The sequence below is a fragment of the Callorhinus ursinus genome, unplaced genomic scaffold (assembly GCF_003265705.2).
Source record: "Callorhinus ursinus isolate GAN/ISIS: 27379988/994484 unplaced genomic scaffold, GSC_fseal_2.0 scaffold8, whole genome shotgun sequence".
In the NCBI taxonomy this organism is placed as follows: domain Eukaryota; kingdom Metazoa; phylum Chordata; class Mammalia; order Carnivora; family Otariidae; genus Callorhinus; species Callorhinus ursinus.
The window spans coordinates 9,502,607-9,518,589 of record NW_027397070.1 but is presented as its reverse complement, the minus strand read 5'-3'; the positions used below and the strand labels follow the sequence as shown (position 1 = coordinate 9,518,589).

Genomic DNA, 15,983 nt, shown 5'->3' with positions numbered 1-15,983 from the left:
CCTGGAAGGGTTCTGGGGACCCAGTCCTGAAGGCCTTACAGACCCGCTGAAGCAATCTGGCCTTTTCCCAGAGAAGGAGAGTGGCCCAAACTGATACGCATTTCAGAAAGATGAGGATACCAGCAGCACGTGGGATGGATTTGAGGGGAGCAAGACTGGAGGTAGGGACCATGACTAAGAGGCTGTCGCAGGATCCAGCCATGAGGTGATGGTGGCCTAAGATGAGGACAGGGCCCTGGAGGAGGAAAGAGGAAGGGATTGAGGGAAGAGACGTTGAGGGGGTAACACTGAGTGGACCCGGTGAACGTAGAGCCGGTGGGGAGGAATGGATAAGGCCCTACTCACTGAGGTGAACGGCGGGCAGAGACGAGTCCCTGGGGCCAAGGACCAAGGCAGCATATTTCTGACCCTAATCACTCCAAGAACCAGTTCCTGACATTTGAGACCTGGCTCCTCCAGCATGGCCCCAACCCCAGGGGCTGAAGGCATACGAGAGCCCTGCAACAGCAGAAAGGCTGCTCTCCAGGCTGCTGCGGGCTCAGAGCCTGGCGCTAGAGCTCAGGGTTTACACCTTCAGGAGAATCGAATCTCACTAATCACGTATGTGACAAAGGCCTCAGCTATAAACAACATTAATGAAGACAAATGAAGGGGCCAGACGCGGCAGCCCGCACAGTGGCTCCCAGGGCCCTGCCTCACAGGGAGGCTGCTGAGGTGCGTGGGCACCTCACTTTTGGCCGCAGCTCTTTGCCTTGCCTGGTGGAGATGTAGGAGAAGCCTCTCACCGAGGGGGCGCCTCAGCCACTGCCTGGACAGCCTGGGCTTGAGGACAGGCCGTGCATGGCCAGGGGGCTTTGAGGGATGTCTAAGATTCTAAGAGCATGTTTACACAATTTTACGAAAGCTATCTTAGGGAAGATATGCAAGTAGAGCTTAGTTGGATATGGTCTGATCGTGTTAAATAAACAAGCTCCCTGTATCCCATTGGTTGCTGATTGGGAACGTAGCTATTAGAATTTTAATTCTATCCAGTGAGTAACCGTACCCAGACAGGCATCCAACCGAGTGCCATGAATCGGTCCTGCATCCAGGATGGGGTTGGCTCTTAGCTCATTCCCTCCCCCCCATCCAAGGCTGCTGGTATCTGCCCATCCATTTCTTTTTGTGACAGAAAACATTCGACTTTGGGAGTTTTGCTCCCCCCACCTCCTGGGGGACCATAGCCAACAGATAAGAAGAAGGCATTTATAAACCAAGCAGCCTAGGACTAGGCCTGGTGACGTGGCTGTGGCTCTGTCCTGGCCCTGGCCGGCGGGGATGGGGCGGGGGCAGGCCCCACCATGCCAGGCTGGGTTTTGATGCCTAGAACCAGCTCAGACAACCTCCAGAGGTGGAAAAGACAGCAGTCTAATGTGCCTTTGGTGATAGGACCTTAAAAACTGCCCCATTCACAGGCAAAAGTGTTTGTCATAAAAGCATCCAGACTTGGCAGCAGGGAGACTCTCATCACCATTTCAGCATTGGCTCTGTGAAATTCAAGAGACTGCAGGGAGGACAACCTCTCTCCCAAGGGAGGTCTCCAACAGGACACTAAAAGACCCCTCATCAGAGTCCAAATGAAACATTCTCAGAATTTCCCGACATGAATTAAACAAGCCAATTTTATTAGATCAATATGAAGGGATTTGAAACAAATTAACCAGTGTGGAGATCAGATGAGCCAATGACAGCGAGACAATGGAATGAAAACTTGGCTCGTCCATAAAAGGCCTGCCTGAATTCAGACACTGTAATAATACCGGGTCTCACTCACTGTGGAGGAAATTCCAATTGTTCAGTAAAAGAAAGTAAGGTGGGTGACAAATCCACTGTCACCAGCAATCTTCTTCAGGGAATATCCTCTTCATGACACTCCAATTGATTTTCTATTCCTGGAAGGAACAGAAGGAAGCAGAAGTGATCAGAAAACATAAATATCTTTTAATAAAGCCAGGCAGGATTCTGGAAGAACACATGTGTACAAGAGAAATAAACAAGAAAAATAATGCACTTGGGAAAATGAGTTTCCAGCATCAACACGGTGACTGAGACAATAAAACTGGGATGGGAAACAGCGTGGAGCCTCTTACCACATGGCTTGCCTGGCAGCCACATCCTCAAGGCAGAGGCAGGGGAAGCTCACGTGTGGGGGAGCCAGTTTCCTCCTCTCCTGAAACAAACATTTGGGTCAGATGAACTCTAAGGTCCCTTCTGGCCCCAAGATGCTACTATTCATTACTACAGTAATGCCCCCTTCTCCATGGTTTTGCTTTCTGAGGTTTTAGTTACCCATGGTCAGCAGCGATCCGTGGTCGGCCGTGGTCCAGGAGCAGATGATCCTCCTTCTGAAGGTCAACAGTGAGACTTTCTCCTGTCGCTGAAGGTCAATAGTAGCCTAACGCTATGTCACAAGGCCTGCCTCGTTCACCTCACTCATCTCATCGTGTAGGCATTTTACCATCTCACATCATCACAAGAGTGAGTTTGGTACAATAAGATCTTTTGAGAGAGAGAGAGACCATATTCATTATTAGAGTATATTGTAATTGTTCTATTTTATGATTACTCTCTTACTGTGCATAATTAATAAATTAAGCTTTATCACAGGTATGCATGTATAGAAAAAACATAGTATACAGTTCTGATGCTTAGATAGTACTCTCCACAGTTTCAGCCACCCACTGGGGGGCCTGGAACGTATCCCCTGGGTGGATAAGGGAGGACTATTGCATTCCAGAGCTACCCTGAGAGAGGCCCAGGTCGGCTTTGACAGAGAACTGGTGATAACTGTATTGTGGGAGGACAGAGCGGGGGCTTCTAAATCAGGGCTAGACCTGACCTCCACCCACTCTCTTCACTTCATTTATCAGAATCTTCTCAGGACCCAGTCAGGTTTTATCATATTATTTTATACCAGCCTAAAGCTAGGCTGTCCATGTGGTGGCTCAAAATGTACGCATCCCTCATGTCTCCTGAAGTGGTGAAAAGCCCTCAGCTTTCGGAGTCAAAAAGGACTGGATTCAAATCCCCACTACATCACCAGCTAGCTGTGTGATTCTAGACTAGTCACTTCCACGTGATGGAGGATCAGGCAGCCATTAAGAAGAACGAAGTGGCTCTGTAAGGACTTACATGGAGAAATGTCCACAATGTATTATTTAATAGTACACCAAAAGGTGGAAGCAACCCAAGTGGCTATCAATGGATGAATGGACAAACAAAATATATATATATGTATATATATATATATTATATATAAAAGTAAGGAATATTGTTCAGTGGGATATTATTCAGCTGGGATATTATTCAGCCTTTAAAAGGAAGGAAATTCTGACATATCCTATAACATAGATGAACCTTGAAGACAGCACGCTAAGTGAAATAAGCCAGTCACAAAAGGACAAATCCTGTATGATTCCATTTATCTGAGGTGATCAGATTCACAAAAATGGAAAGTAGAGTCGGTGGCTACTAGAGGTGGGGTGGGGTAGGGGAGAATAGGGGCACAGTGTTTAATGAGTACAGCTTTTCAGTTTGGGAAGATAAAAAAGAGTTCTGGAGATGGATGGTGGTGACAGTTGCCCAACAATGTGAAGGTACTTAATGCTGCTCAACCGTACACTTAAAAGTGGTGAAAATGGTAAAATTCTATGTGATGTATGTTTTCTACAATAAAAAAGGTAAATAGCAGAACAGTAAATATGATATGATCCCATTTTGGTTACAATTTTTTTCCATCTCTATATTGTCTATGAACAGAGGAAGGTCTGGAAGGATACATACCACACTGGTCACCATGGTTACTTTGGGGGAGTGGGGTTGGAAAGGGGTGCTGACGGATACTATGATTTACAAGTTACATGTGTCTCAAAGCACAAGAGCTTGCGTTCAGTTTTGACAGGGCAATGCCAATCAAGTCTGACACATTTCTGATCAGAGCCCATCCAGACCCGCAGACTCTGGTTACTCCTTCCTGGAATGCGGTCTGTGGCTTTCCATTTTTTACCAAGTACAATCCAAACCCCTTAGCCTGGTATTTCAAGCCCTGCAACCAGCCTCTTACCCTTCCCTTTTAACTGCCTCCATGCACTCCTATCACAACCATTCCCTGCTCCCTGAGCACAGTTCTTCACCGCTGTGGCTTTGACCAAACCATTCTCTCTCCCCACTGTCCTCCCCCTCGGTCTCGGCCTCCCGATACCTCATCCATCCTTCGGGGACACAGTCTCTGAATCCCTCCGGTGGAAGTGATTTCTCCTTCCTCCCTCAAGGCAATCACGACATCGAGCTCATCTCTGACTGGTCTGTGCATATACGTCTTCTTTCCCCTCATGGACCCGACACTCCTTGAGAGAAGGGACTGGGCTTTATGCAGCCTGGTGTGTAAGGCACCTCCCACAGTGTAATCGTACAACAGCAACAATGGGGATGGCGGGGAGCGCACACACGGTGCCACCCGCACGACCCCGAGCGCAAGTGCCTCCTTAAATGTTGCACCCTCGGCACCTGGCTCACCTCACTTAGTCCCAGCCGCTAACCATTCACTGAGTGCCTGCACGCCAGGCACCGACCTCACCAGATTTCTGTGGTATAGGTGGTATTATCCCCATTTTGCAAATGAAGAAACGGTGGCGTAGAGATTAAATAACTTGCCTAAGATCATATCGCAAAAATGGGAATTTGAACTCAGGCCTGACTTTCTAAAACATATGACCCCAATAATTACAATAGACTGCCTCACCGGTAGGCTTGCACATGCAGTAGGAGCTCAATACTTGAGTGTTTAATGACTTCAATTGGAGAGAGGGCAGCATGCCACCGGGAGAGTGCAGGGATGGATGACACAGTGCTGTGAAAAACTTCGGTAAGCGCTAGAAATATCAGCTCGTTCCTGCTTGCCACATTCAAAAGAAAACCCCATCCTGGTTCTACTGCTCTGTTCAAACACAGCTTTCTCTTCACTCTCTTCCTCAATCAATTTCAACACCCATTTTCTCTCCAACAGAAGCCTCATCCTCTCCCCCAAAGAGCCAGGCTCTGCTTATATCTTAGAACCTCTCGGATCCTGTCCTCAGACCTGCAGACTTGATTTGGCCACTCGACCTTTTGTGCTCTCCAGCAGCACTGCTGGTGCAGAACATGGGAAAGACTCTCGGACCCTGAGAAGAGATTCCAGGGGCTCTAGGAAGGGCAGGAAGGAAGGGCTGCCTGCTGCTGAGGGAAGTGGGGACCCGTGTGCATCAGTCCTTCCTCAGGAGCACACGGACCCAGCACGTGGTGTATCGAGACCTGCGCTGCGTGCATACGGCCCCTGAAAAAGGTGGCTAGTCCGAACGGAGATATGCTCTAGGTATAAAACCGGATTCCAAGGCTTAGCAGAAAAAAAAAAGACTGCAAACTCTTGCATAAATAATTTTTAATGTTGATGACATGTTAAAATGGTAAGATTTTGGATAATTAGATTCCATATACATATTGTTAAAGTTACTCTCACGGTTTCTTTCTAGGTTTTTATTTTATTTATTTATTTGACAGAGAATGATGGAGACAGGGAGAGAGAGAGAGCATAAGCAGGGGAAGCTGCAGGCAGAGGGAGAGGGAGAAGCAGACTCACCGCTGAGCCGGGAGTCTGATGCAGGGCTTGATCCCAGGACCCTGAGATCATGACCTGAGCCGAAGGCAGCCACTTAACTGACTGAGCCACCCCGGTGCCCCTCTATTTTTTTTTAATATGACTAGAAAATAGGAAATTACACATGTGACACATTTCTGATCAGAGCCCATCCAGACCCGCAGACTCTCTTTCAGACCCACGCCTTACCCAAACACTGGGGGGGTCCCAGCTGCCTGGACTCAACTTAATCCCACTTGGACTTTCTGTACAGCCCCATCTATAGTGACCCATACTCTGGAATTTAGAAGCGTCCTGGCCTCTGAAGCCAACTGCAGAGTTTGAGAATAAGAAGTAGCTGGATCTTGTGCATTCGCTCATATTTCCCTCTCCGGCCCAGCTCCCTGGCTTCTTTCATTTAGGACAGTAGTCTCAACATATGGTCCCTGGACCAGCAGCACTGCATCACCTGGGAACTTGAACTTCTTAGAAATGCAATTATCAGGCACCATTCAGAAATTCTGATTCAGAAACTGTGGGGATGGGCCCAGCAATCTGATTTTTAGTAAGCCCCAAATGTTATTCCGATACATGCTAATGTTTTCTTTTTTCCTTTTTTCAAGTTTTTATTTAAATTCCAGTTAACATACAGTGTAATATTAGTTTCAGGTATAGAATTTTGTGATTCATTGCTTACATATAACACCCACTGCTCATCCCAACAAATGCTCTTCTTAATGCCCATCAGCCATTTAGCCCACCCCCACCCACCTCCCCTCCAGCCACCCTCAGTTTGCTCTCCATAGTTAAGAATCTGTTTTCTGGTTTGCCTCTTTTTCCCCATGTTCCATCTGTTTTGTTTCTTAAATCCCACATGAGTGAAATCATGGTATTTGTCTTTCTCTGACTTATTTTGCTTAGCATAATACACTCTAGCTCCATCCACATCATTGCAAATGGCAAGATTTCATTCTTTTGATGCCTGAGTAATATTCCATTGTATATATATATACCACATCTTCTTTATCCATTCACCAGTTGATGGACCTTTGAGCTCTCTCCATAATTGGCTATTGTTGATAATGCTGCTACAAACATCCGGGTACACGTGCCCCTTTGAATCAGTATTTTTGTATCCTTTGGGTAAATACCTAATAGTGCAATTGCTGGATTGTAGGGTAGTTCTAATGCAGATGTTCTAAAACTGTCTTAGTGCACTGTTTCTCAAACTTTGCTGCATATTAAGACCACCCGGGGAGCTTTTAATCTGGGCTTTCCCAACGCCCAGATCACACCCCATGACAAGTAAATCAGAATCTCTGGGGGTGGGACCCAGGCATCAGTTTTTTAAAAACCCCTCCCTTGATTTCAGTGTGCAGCTAGGGTTGAGCACCATCGTCTAAGAGTAAAGGACTTGAGAATTATCAGCCAGAGCTGGGCAGGCTGCAGTATGTGAGACAACCTTACTGGGGGAGGGGATGGGGGAAGACAGGGCAGTGCATTTTCTAATGGCACGAGAAAGAGGCTGAACTGCACACGCCCAGCCTAGAAGGTCTCTTTCATTAGGTCAGCCACTGTAATGAAACAGGGTTTAGTTCTTTAGATTTTCTGAAGTTGAAATGACATGCAGAAAGAGAACAGATTTTCCCACAGTCCACCCAGAGGAGAGGTCAAGAGAGGCCTCGGTCCAGGTATGTTTAAACAAAGAGATGTCTCAATAGGGTTCCAAAAATTGTGATACATTTTAGAAACTTACATTTATTAAATTAAGGCTTGTAACACATGTAAAATTTAAAACATACACAAGGCAATGTAATCATTCTATTCACAATGTAATAGCAGGATTTATTTTTAAAATCCATGGGCATGGTACCAAAATTTGGCAGAAGTTTAAAGCCAATGATAATTTCCTTCTTCCAGTCCTATTAGCATATCTATGGGGATAAAATTTTCAAAAATGCAAATTTGAGGCCTTCGGTGACTGTGAGACCCATGGATGAAAGGCCCTCCTTTGCTGTGCCCCGGGAAAGGTGGGTTGGGGTACAAAGGAAGGAAGTGGGGGCTCTGCAGGTGTGCACACACAATGCCAGCCCCCCGCTAACCCCACCCGCCCGACACACAACCTGTGCTGTATCTGCTGTTCACTGCCCTCCTGGCCTCTGGTACCTCCCTGTCCGTAGGCAACAGGAAGCAGAGCAATGACAGTCCCGGGACCCCGGCCATCCACCTTATCAAAATAATTCCTCCAGTTTGATACACAGTTGTCTGGGGAAGGGAGGAATTGCGGAAATACTTCCTTCGGGCAGAGCCTGCAGTATTTTGGGTTTATAAAAGCACATATTCTTGGGTTCCAGAGGCTAGCCTCGGCTCAGGACTCGATGGGACATTAGGCTTTAGGAAGAAGAGAAAGCAGTTCCAGACTGAACAACAATTATTGCCTGAGTAGCAGGCACATCAGTGAGGAGCTGCAGTTGGTCCCAGGGTATATGCTTTCTCCTCCAAGAGGTGAACTCTGAGACGTGCCCACTAAAGAGACCCCCAGCCGCATGCCTCAGAGGTCTCTAAGAAGGCCCATGGCCTGTGGGATCCACATAGTGCAGGCAGCCTGGGTACCACAGGATGAGGAGTAGGGGGGTTGGGGGGCCGCGCAGGGAGGAAACGGCAGCCTTGTCGTCACTGGCTCCCTGTGAATCCACGGCGGCTGCAGTCTTCCTGTTTCCTAGAGATACAAGCCCAGGCCTCATGCAATCTTCTCTCCTGGAGACCAGAGCTTCTCCGGAAGAAGGTCCACACCCAGGCAGAGGAGGGTGAACACCGGGATTCAAAGTCCAAGGCCAGCCCTTACATTTCACTGTCAGAGGGATCAGCCACTGTAAACCCATGGCAAAATCTGATTCCTTGGTCTCATTTGCCCCATTACCTTCCCTCTGGGTCCATAGGTTCCTGAGTTTCTTCAGCCTAGGGAAAACACGAGGAGGAGGGGGAAGAAAGGGAGAGGAAGGAGGGAGGGGCAAATAAGCACAAGCCCTGCCCACAGCCCCGGGGCACCAGGGTGGTAAACACTTGGAGGGAAGCCAGCCGTCTGGCACCTCGAATCTTCCACACCTCCCCAGCCAAGACTCAGACTTGTAATATTCTGGGCTCTTTCTGCCTCATCTCACCCAGGCTTTAATGTACCCAGACCTCAGTCTGGGTTATTCTGTCCAAAACTTTCCTCTGGCAATCTAGATTGTAATGCAAGATGTACATTCTCAGAATCAGATTTCTGAGGCCTCAATGCAGGACAGTGTGGACTTAGCAGTCTGGCTACATTCCATTTTCATCAGCCCATCGGATGAATACCAATGAGGTGTTCATTGCTTCCACAGGATTCGGGAGACAGCAATGGCCCAGGTAAATCGAAATGACCCAGCCAGAGCTCAGCTGGTCTAGCTATTTAGGGAGAATAAGGAGCACACAGAGGGTCTGAGATGATTGGTGGAATCAATCCTGAGGTTGTCATATTGCTCCTCCATTGGCCGTACAGCTACTGGTCCTAAAATCCATCCCTCCATTCTGTAGGATGGAAGACCGCTTTCAAGAGACAAATCCCAGAGAGTCTTGCAACAAGTACCGCAATAATAATAGCATTAGTAATGATGGTGGACACGCCTCACTTTCTGTGTGCCAGGCACGATTTTAATGATTCACATGGATTTACTTGGCATAGGATCTCTGGGGCAAGGTAAGGACCAGCCTCACCAAGGTGGCCTTAGGCAGCCCCCCGGGGGACAGTCCTTTCCCCGATGCTAGTTCTTTGACACAGACCCATCATGACTCTTCAACCTTAACCTGCGAGTTCAAGTCTTAGCCAGCTAAGGACCCAGGCCGACCCCTCATCCCAGGGAAAAGGGGAGCGAGACCCCGGCAACTGCTCTAAATGAGCTTGCCTTTAGGAGAAACACAGTGAGTGTGAGCATCTCGAGGAGGCAAACGCTGTCTGATCATTGCTATTGCCCCCCTAGGGAGCCGTGGGGGTGAGGGGGTTATCTCGTTTCATGAAAATATGATCTATAAAAAGCCTAAATTAAAATGATTCAGAAAATTATTATTGTCTCTATAAAGCAACCTGCTCTGGAGTACATTTCTGTATTTCCCTAAGTATATTTAAAACAGGATTTCAAAATTAGATTTGCTGAAACCTCATCAGGCACACATGAAGTGTGTGGTGCACTGCTATATAAGGGCTCCTAAACCCCTGGTTTGCAAGCACCTTATTTTTTGAGGAGTGTGGTGGCCCGTGTGGGGGAGAGGGAGAAGGGAATACAAACAACATCACGCAGCTGCTCACCCTGTGTTGGCCCTGGGCCTTTCAGCATCACCATGTGGTCCTCAAAACACGCCCTTGGGGGATGTACCACCATCTCCATTTACAGATGAGGAAACTGAGGCTAGGGAGGTCAAATGCCGTCCTCCTTACTGCACAGCCATTAATAGCAGAGCTTTGTTGGAAGCCAGGCTTTCCTGACCCCAGTGACCAGAACTACAGACAAGGTGCAAAAACTAACAGACACTTAGTCCCATGGCTCCCTAATCACAGATATGGCTGCAGAATCCTGTCATTTCCCTTCTTTTTGGCCTTCTTTGTCTTCTCCATCCAGTCAGAATGAATTTTAGCTGTGTCCCGAGAGGAGTCTGCTTTCGGCTGCAAAGAGCAACTCAGTGGCTGGGGCCAGCCCAGCTGGTGGGTCTGTGAATAAATGCCACTTCCAGAGCTGTTCTCCAAAAACCACAGCTTGACTAGAAGGACTCAAATGCCTGCGCCTGTCCCCAAGGGCCATCCTGCGAAGCTGCCAGGTTGACCAAGAGGTGCCCTGGCGGTAGAACCACACAGGCGCACCAACCTCCAGAGGAGCACAACAAGAAGGTCTCAGGAAGCACGCCACCCCCCCCCAACCCAGAGAAGTTGAGCTCCACGTGGATTCCGCATCCTGACGCGCCAACACCCACTGCAGACCTGGCACGTCTAACAAACGCAGCGGTCAACCCCAAGATGCTGCAATTGTTACCTCATGTTAAAACGGACCTGAAGCTGCAAGCAATTAGCACTGCATCCGTGAGGCAGGGAAAAACAACCAAGAGAACCGGGGCTTGAAAGGACTATTTTGGTCCAGATGGAAAATTGATACACTGTGTGCATGGTAAAAATCCTTTCAGATATGTTTTTAAACCTTCAATTTTAAAATTCAGGTTTTAAGTGTTATTCTGGGAAAAGCAGCAGGATTCCTTTAACATCAGGAGATCTGTAAGTAAACTAAAAAGCTGTTGGAGTCTTCAGTAAAAGAATTCATGTAACAAATGAACTCAGGCGTTGGTGCAAATTAATCAAACTACATCAATTACCAACTTTAATCAGTCACGGAATTTCAATACTCAAAGGGATCTTGGAAATCATCTGTTCCAAGAGTAAGAATTACGGAAAATAAATGGTCAGGTGGAGAAAAACCTTCTGACTTGAGAAACACACAAGGAAACAAAGAAACGCTGTCAGGAGGCAGCATGCACAGGGCTTTGCACATAGCCTGGGTTCAAAGCTCACGTCTGTTTCTTGATGCCAGTAAAAACCTGGCTGAGATGTTTGACCTTGGTGAGTGTTTATACCTCTGTAAACTAGGTAGGTGCAACACAAGTTTACTCTGAGGCCTAAGGGAGACAATCCACAGAAAATGCTTAGTACGGTGACTGGGATGCCATATGGTGCTCGGGACATCAACCCTCAGTAAATATTAGCTCCATAGAAAAGGCAACTCTCCAAACAGAATCTAAGTGTGCCAAACTAACACACTGTGTATCACTGGCCCTTCTCTTATGTGTCTAGAAAAGAAAAAACAATATGTGGTAGACCTAAGTACTCAGACCTCTGGCTATGAGAACAGGACGTGGTACCCAAGGTCTTCTCGGAATTAAAAAAAAAAAAAAAGATCTTCATAGGAGCGATCCCCATCTCTGCTGAGAAAGAAGCCAGACCTGATAAGCAAGACAAGAAGACTCATGGAGATGGTGACTCTCCTCTTTTATATGGGTAAGAGAAAGCTTCTTGCAATGGCTGTTAATGCAAAGCTGTCCCAAAGTTATGTAACTCTGGGCCAGGTATTTACCTGACCAAAAGAGGTCCACCATGAGCCTCAGTGGTGTTCAATTTTCGCCTGGAGATGAACCAGTGTTATAGAGTGACTGAGAAAAGTTAAAGGTTAACCAGTAAAATATAACTCTGTATTTGTGTGTCTTTACTCCTTAACGTAACGTTAATTTGGCCTTACCATATAACGTTTATTAATTATGCTAGGGAAGGCAGCATAAAATCACAGGAGAATCACAGGCTGTGGAATATAACAAATCCTGGATCTATCCATTGGTACCGGGAGATCTTGGATAAGAGATATAATCTCTTAACCCTCAGGGTTCCCATATGTAAAATGGGGATAACCATGCCCCCCTCCTGTGTTGCCGTGAAGGGCCGGCACAGTGTCTGCCGCATAGTTGTACCTAGTAAGTATTTGTTATGTTCACCAGCAGCTTTATTTTTAATGGAAAAGAGGGCTATCCTTGCCTTACTCAGTTTCCCACACTGATAGGAATTCTAGCCACTTCAGGCCAAAGCCAAGGAATAGACAGCCCTCTGTTCAGCAACAATGCACCTGAATTACAGACATGATGTTTGTGAGGGTTTCACCCTGAAGTATATAACTCCCCAAACCTGAACCTACAGGGTCAGAAAAGACAGCTGGACTTGAAGCAAGAGACAAGAGTCTTCATCCCATTTCTGCTACTAACTAGCTTTCTGTGTTTTGTTTGTTTGGTTTGGTTTTGACCTTAGGTGAGTCACTTAATACTTAACCTGTGTCTCCGGTTCCAAATCTATAAAATATGAGGGATTGTTTTTAGACTAGACAATATCCAAAGTCCCTTAGAGCTTTAGAAATACCATGTTTCTACAGCTGGTTCATGCTGTTTTTTAAAATGTGTGACTACACTCTACTCCAAAAGCCACAGGGCCCCTGCTCCATGTCCTCCACCATAGTTCAACTCATGATTTGTTCCTTCAGTTTAGTGGCTCCATGTAAGCAGCAATTGCACAAACAGAATCGAAGTGAACCAGGTGTCATTGCCATACTTCTGCTCATTCTGGAGATCAGCAAAAGCCAGGTAAGCTGGGAGGAAATGGATCGGCCATAAAGAAAGGATTTGACTGTGAAAACGAGTTTTCTGACGAGTTTAAAACAGGAAGAATGCTCTGAAGAGTATTTTATACCTAAATAATGCCATGTGGATTAAAAAAAAAAAATACACACAACCTCCCCTACCTCTGCAGGTTTTCATTTCCTGGGGCTGATAATATATTTCACTTGATTCCAAACTAATCCCTCACCCTGGAAAAAAATTTGGTCAGAATTCAAAATAAAATGAGGGCATGTACCAATCAGACCAACGGGGACAAGTGCTTCCGTTTTATAGACTGTACACATCTCACAAAACTAAGTAGTTGATTTATCATGGTAATTTTCCCAGCACTTAGCAGTGTCTTGTACCTGGCAGCTCTTTGAAGGCAGAGATGATATTTCTATCTCTAGCACAGTGCCCCGGTGTATTACAGATGCTGATTTTAGTTTGCTAGGACTACCTGAACCACGGGCCACAGAAATGTATTTGCTCACCATTGGGAGGCTAGAAGTCTAAGATCAGGGTGTCAGTGGGGTTGGTTTGTTCTGAGGCCTCTCTCCTTGGCTTGTAGAGGACAGTATCCCTTCCCTGTCTTCACAGGTCTTTCCTCTGTATGTCTTGGTCCAAATCTCCTCTTCTTTAAGGACTCTGGTCATATTCTCTTCGGGCCCACCTACTAACCTCATTTTAACTTTTTCAAGACCCTATCTCCAAATAACATTCACATTCTGAGGTACTGGAGTTTAGAACTTCAACATACATATAAATTTGTGTGTGGGGTTACATAGTTCAGCTCATACGGCGCTCAATAGTGTTGGGTGAGTAAATGGTGGAAGGACAGGTCGATGAACAGATGGACTGAATGAATAACCAACCAACTGGTCAACAAATACTCGGCAAATTGAGTGAACTCACATAGTCGTGAAGATTGGCTTTTGCTGTAACATCACCCCAAAGGTTCTTATGTTATGTATTTTAATCCACCCTTACAAGAGGTTTTTAAAAATTACTGCTCACCAAATTCTATCAAGCTGACAAAAAATATCCATACCCAGACTTATCAATGTCGTTTCCCCTGTCCCAATCATTCTCACTTGTAATGACTTCCTGGACCCAAGAGACTATCAGTATTTGCCTACAATAAATAACTATTACATCTCCCATAAATGCCTACCTACTAGGAAACTTCACATTAGGGGAGCAGAAAGAACTAAGAAAATAGTTTTAGTCAGGTCTAGTTCATGGTTCGTGCCTGGTTTTGTTTGCTTTAAACTGAACCTGGCTTGTACTTAGTTCCTAGATTGTCTTAGCACTCGGATTCCATTCAATGAACTAAAGAAAGGCCCCTATACAATTGTAGGGAAGGCAGAAAATGCCCACCAGGGACCTCAGTGAATCTCTCCTCTGATTTCTTTGGTCACTTTGAGCATCTATCACGTCTCTGGTGGTATGGAAATTCATGAGCCTACCCTCTCCTGCCAGTGTTTCTTCTCTAGCTTTCCATCTGGCTATAGAGTGAACTTGAGCATATGTAAACTTAGCAAGGTGGTGGTAGGTGTGTGTCCAGATGGAGTCAGCAAGGTCACTGTGCTCCTTGCCCTGCCCCATGCTGTCCTGAGTCATGCTGCTGGCTGCCAGTTCTGACTCAGAACTACCCTAGTGTCAGCCTGCATCACAGCAGGAAGCATGGCCAGGGAACACACCCAGCCTTAATGAATGAGCTGTCTGTGATACAGCTAGTGTGATATCGGTGCACAGGTGTTACGGGACCATGTAGCCTTCATTCATTCACTCCTCGCTCATCTATTCCCAATTGGAAATCTTGTTCAGCAGATCATCCGTAACAAAAGCCTCCCTTGAAGCAAGTGTGTTGATTTTAAAAGGTTCCATTACAGATTTATACCAATTCTGTGCTTAAAAATAGTAACACAGAGATAAAGGGACAGTGTGAGCTCTAGCTGTAAAATACGTGAATTCAGTATTAAAATTTAAAGACAAATTTATTGTGGTCCTTTCTCAACGACAGTGATGAATTAACCAGGCTATGACCCTTGAGCAGACTGGCTACTCTCAATTTAGGATAAATCCATGCATTGTCCCTCTGTTGCCTTCCCCTGAGGCTTCCTGAGATGAGGTAGTATTCATGAGTATTTCCATACATGGCATGAGGTCTGATGCCGTTTATTTTGATTACACATATAGAATGGGCTCTGCTGTCCTAGGTTCTCTCAATCTGCAGAGTTCTTTACCCATTCCCACATACTTAGATGTTTGTGTTGGGAATTAATCAAATACGTTCATGTGCTATAAAACTTCCTGTCAGGAATTCAAATCAAGTGATTTCTGACCTCTCTCCGTCTGCCGCGCTTTTTAAAATGTGTTTTAACTGTCCTGTTTTTGACATGCTTTATTGTAAACCACTTTATATTCTTTTTGAGAGTAGGTGGCATATAAATCGTAGTTGAAGAAAAACCTTCAAAACAACATAATATTCCCAGAGTGTGAAAAGCTCAGTGGGGAAGCAGCAAGATGGAGGGCCGGTTCCCCTCGGGCCCACCCAGCTAGGCGCACCTGTCACTCCACCATCAGGGCCTGTTCTCTGCAGGCCACGGAATGATGGAAGGACCATTCAAAGTTCTGTTCGGAGCCCTACTCCCCCAGAAGCAGAGCATCTAATTCACTCAAGCCTTGCTCTGATGACAATCTCACCTGACAGAAGGACAAGGACCTATTTTTGGCCAATGCGGGAGAACTACATGGACAACAGCGTGGAGGTGACCGGCACTTGGGAGAGAAAAGGAACCTTGTCATCATATGATTTGTAAGAGCCAAAGAAGGGAATATGAGCATTTCATGTTCCTGAAACTGTAAGCAAGCACAACTCCACAGGTCCAGAGAGAAGAAGGGGTGAGTCAGTGGACTTAAACTCCGAGGGCAGCATACTGTGGAAGTTAAAGTGCACGCTCAGGAATCCGGACAGACCTGAGTCAGGCTCCAGACTCTGCCCTCACAACTATGCAGACATCACTTCCCTGTGTCTCAGGTTCCCCAGTAGGATCATGAGTCATAGGACCTACCTTCAATGTTGACTGTGAGAATTCAACAAAGTAAGGTATATAAAAGCCTCTAGCAC

The 15,983-nt window shown here is 46.2% G+C and overlaps 1 protein-coding gene across 3 annotated transcripts in view; it reads right to left on the bottom strand.

Annotated features, from left to right (window-relative positions):
• Nucleotides 1–1,661: 1,661 nt before the first annotated feature.
• The window catches only part of NUBPL (NUBP iron-sulfur cluster assembly factor, mitochondrial), a 284,107-nt gene continuing 269,785 nt past the window's right edge, over nt 1,662–15,983 (bottom strand). For all 3 annotated transcript variants that reach the window (XM_073895054.1, XM_073895055.1, XM_073895057.1), the window contains 3 exons: nt 2,329–2,538; nt 2,130–2,209; nt 1,662–1,931 (listed from right to left, as the gene is read on the bottom strand). The gene's annotated coding sequence lies outside the window, so the exon portion shown is untranslated. The remainder of the gene's footprint in view (nt 1,932–2,129; nt 2,210–2,328; nt 2,539–15,983) is intronic.